This window comes from Solanum pennellii, chromosome 7 (genome assembly GCF_001406875.1).
Source record: "Solanum pennellii chromosome 7, SPENNV200".
In the NCBI taxonomy this organism is placed as follows: domain Eukaryota; kingdom Viridiplantae; phylum Streptophyta; class Magnoliopsida; order Solanales; family Solanaceae; genus Solanum; species Solanum pennellii.
Window position 1 is genome coordinate 39,657,747 of NC_028643.1, and position 4,406 is coordinate 39,662,152.

Consider the following 4,406-nt stretch of genomic DNA (forward strand, 5'->3'; position numbering starts at 1 on the left):
CTACCTCCACCATCCGTAGGAGCAACTTCCCAACCATGTTTATCGCCTCATACAAGCTCAAAAATAAGCAAATGTGGGGACGTTGGAAAGAGGATTACAAGACCATTCATTTGATATCTTATGTTCCACCTAACTCATTCAATAATTAAAGTAAAGATATTGTCGTTTGAAGTTTACCACCACTCCTAACTCATGCATAACAGGCAAGATTTTCAGATTTTGTTGTTTCCAATTTATTTCTTTCTAATTTTAGCTCTTGCAAGATGTAACATATAGTATGTGAAGAATTTATTGGACAAAATTATTATTTACGAAAGTCAGTATTTATTTATATTTTATTTTTAAAAAAAACAGCCCCACACTACTAAAGAATAATAATAAGTGGTTTCTGTAGAATGTTTTTTCAACAATAATCATTAAACCCAATTACAAATTAATGAAATACTATTGAGTGACTATAAATATATGATATAATTAGAGATATTCTTATATATGGATGTTAACCGTCAACTTACTGCAATTATCTTCCTTGTGTACTACTTTTATGAGATACACGTGCAACGCACGTTTTCAGACTCTAGTATATATAACACAAGAAAAATTCAACATTAAATATAGATATATCAAAAAAAACTTGTATACAAAGTATAATCTTTTCGGTGTAAGCAAGATTGGAATAGATTTTGACCCTAAAAGGCTGGCGATTGTTTTGAAATTAATTTACCATGAAAGTAAAGTATATAACTTACAAACCTCTTTAACTTTTACTTACATAAACACACAAGATGAATTATTGATTTAATTATAGCACTTAAAAGACAAATTCAACAATTTAAGTCAAAGTTCATTGATTGTATTAATAAATATACAAAATCCATATAAAATTTATACAAAAATCAGCTACTTAAATTTGAATTCTTAGTTTAAATATGGCTTACTAAAGTACTAAATATCTTTCACACTATCGATATATAGCTTAATAAGAATTTCTTGGGCAAATGTATATACATATATTTTTAAAAATTATACAAATGATTAATGATGATCCAAGTTTATTTATTTTTTAAAAAAAAAAAAACTCACCCTTCAAAAAAAGTTATAAGTTGTTTTTGTAGAATGATTTTCAATAATAATTTGTAAACTCAAGTATGAATTAATTGAATACTATTGAGTGAATAAATGTTATAATTACTAGTATTCTTTGTCACACGTCTAGCCTAAACATGGGTGGGACTAGCACTCGGTGACCATTGCTCGCCTCGAGCGGACCCTTGTTCTTGCTTACTTAACTCAGCGGAAGACAAAAATCACACATATAAAGATAAAAGAACTTATCTCATCTACATAACAAAATAACTGGAATGTCTTAAAGATTTAAACATTCAACTTGGCCAAAATGTCAACCCAAGTCTTTAACATAAGAATGAAAATGTAACGACTACTGAACTACTAACTGTCTATTGAACCTCTAAACTGACTGAGATAAACTTTGGGACAAACCCCACAACATCTTATTGAAATAACTAGAAAGCAATAAAAGATGTCCTCCGGAGTGTAAGGAGGCTCACCAATTGACTCTAGGGTGCTCAACTGGATCAATTGTGCGCTGGATGTCGATCCTCGTTACCTGCATCTGCATCATAATACGATGCAGGCCAACTGGCATCAGTACATTGAATATAAGAGTATGTGAGTTGGAATGCTAATACAACATATACTAAAAAAGATGCTGAAAGAAACACTTAGTTTGGCTCTTCTCAATTCATGAATACTTACTACTTATTTCATGATAAAGCATATTAGACAAGTGCAGTATAAAGAAAAGTTTTTTTAAAACATGCCATAAACACTATGTATGAAAAGATGCAAAAAACTTTGAAATATATGTAAAAGTACAATTGATTGTTTTATATGAAAATACATAATTGCTATGGGAGTTTCTCTAAACAACAACTATCACATAAGAGCTATAGTGATGATACAATGATCTACCTGACTCTACCAGCGCATCCTATACTCGGCCAAATGTATAAGACCTGAAATGCCTAGTGGATCCACTATTCTACGATGAAAAGGGTTCATCTAAAAGAATGAGTTTGTTCTACCCATGGTGGCTACATGGTTTATGGGGGATGTGAGTTGTCTAAATTGTCCACCATATCGGTGCTCACTACTCCGAAAATATGTTGGGTCTTATGTTTTAAAAACATATTGATTCTATGGTTTTGATATTAGCGCTCAAAATACTTAGCTCAAAGCTATCATGGAAATCATAGTTTACCTGCTTCCTTCTTCTAGAAAGCTATAGTTCTTTTCTGAAAACTTGTCCTGAGGGACCTTGAAAATCAAAGTTTCCTTACTAGTTAAATGTTAAAACATTTCAAGTCTCTTTGGGAATACTTAGTCCCCTTATACCTTTGAAGAAAAGAATTTCAACTTCACTCTTTACTGAATTCAAAACTCATGTCTTAAAACAAAGTTAAAATATTTGTAAAAGACTTATGAAAACTTGAAATGACTCCTCTCATTTGACTATTTATCTTAACTTTAATTCTTAATTGCTCTTCACTTGACTCAACTGATCCTTGAATTGAATTATTGGCTTAAGAAATTAGATTGTGTTTGGAAAGATCTCATGATGTTTACGAATGATTCTAGATAGCTAAACATGAGAAACATCCGAAAATAAGAATTTGAGGATGGGTCCGCGACGTGGAGGCATGATTTAATTTGGTTCCGAAAATGTATTTTGAGGCTGAGCACCTCGCGTAGCTCCCCAACGTAGAGAAGAAATTTTAATTCTAGGAATAGGTCACGCATTGTGCTTCCATGTCCAGATTTCACTCATCGAAATCTCTTCTTCGTTTTTCTTCCCCAATTCACCCAAACTCGATTCTTTTTCTTAAATCCCTTTTAGAAACAAATACCCAGCAAATATACCTAAGAACCTACCTCGAAAAGACGTCATAATGCGACGTAACGAAGTCAAAACCTTCATAACTCAGGCAATTCAAGAACAACACATGAACTTAACAAAAGGGTATCAAAATATCACTATGATAATGATTTTAGGACGAATCCAAACTGAAGTAAGATGCTTGGCACATGGGAGAATGATCTTAACGTTATGAGAGGCTCAGATACCCGTTTGAAGCAAGTTCTTTAACAAAATACCAGTGTTCTTTGTAGATCTTGACGATATTTCCCTTTTTCCTTCTTTTTTTTCTCTTCTCCTTTTCTCTTCTCCTTTCTCCTTAGCCTTGGCATGAAAATTCTTATTTTCTAAAACTGACCATGTTCAGCCTTAACCAATATTAAACTCCTAAAGATAGAATAAAATAATAAGGTAGCTAAAATACTAAAATAGCGTTACAAATTCCGGATTGGATATTTTCTTAATTCGACAACCCAACTTCCGAAAGACGTATCTCCCTCATATGATATCGGAATTGGGCAAATTCAACGCCGTTGAAAAGATCTTTCCATCCATAACAAAAACTACCGCTAACTCATTCTGAGCCAGAAGTTATTGCCATTTGAAAATGACCAAAACTCACTTTTTATCCTTAGTTTTCTAGATTTCCTTGTACTTTCCAAAATTAACTATTTTCTTATTTTACACTTACTTCGAGTTCTTTCTAGTTGCAAGATTTTACTTTCTTACACATATTTCACCGATTTTTATATTGATAGCCAGCTGATTGCAGTTTTCTTTCTTATGTACTACTTGCGTTGGATACACGTGCAACACACGCATCAAGAGACTACTACATATATAAAACTAGAAGTTATGCTTAAAATTTAAAACTGAACAGATAATATAGATATATCATAAAAAAAAAAGGTAAACTTATGTAGAAAGTATAATTTTTCAGTGAAGTACGATTCGAATAAATTTTTAGCCTAAGAGGTTGGCTGATTGTTTTAAAATTAATTATACAACTAGCAAACTTCTTTGACTTTTCTTACATAAAAGTAAAAGATTTAACATTGATTTAATGATATCACTTAAAGATCAACTCAGAAATTTTAGTCACAATTCATTGATTGTATTAATAAATAGATCAAATATGTATAAGAGTTTTTCAAACACAGTTACTAAAAGTTAATGTAATTATTATAGATATTTGAATTCATAGTTCAAATATGTCTTTCTAAAATCCAAAATATCTTTAACACTCTCTGTATATAGTCTAGGAAGAATTTCCTTGGCATATGGATCTAAATATGTTTTTAAGTATTTTTTTTTTATAAAGTTAAAGTAATATGTTTTCAGTATTCATACATATCTTCACCAATTTTATGTAATAGTCAACCTACTGCAATTATCTTCCATATAATAGTTGAATGGGATACACATGTAATTCACGTGTCCTGAGACTAGTATGTGTATGTTCATATATATA

General features: G+C 31.2%; 1 long non-coding RNA gene across 1 annotated transcript in view; it reads right to left on the reverse strand.

Moving 5' to 3' along the window:
• Nucleotides 1-1,316: 1,316 nt before the first annotated feature.
• The window catches only part of LOC107024254, a 22,576-nt gene continuing 19,486 nt past the window's right edge, over nt 1,317-4,406 (reverse strand). The window contains exon 3 of the long non-coding RNA XR_001457330.2: nt 1,317-1,633. This is a non-coding gene — a long non-coding RNA (uncharacterized LOC107024254). The remainder of the gene's footprint in view (nt 1,634-4,406) is intronic.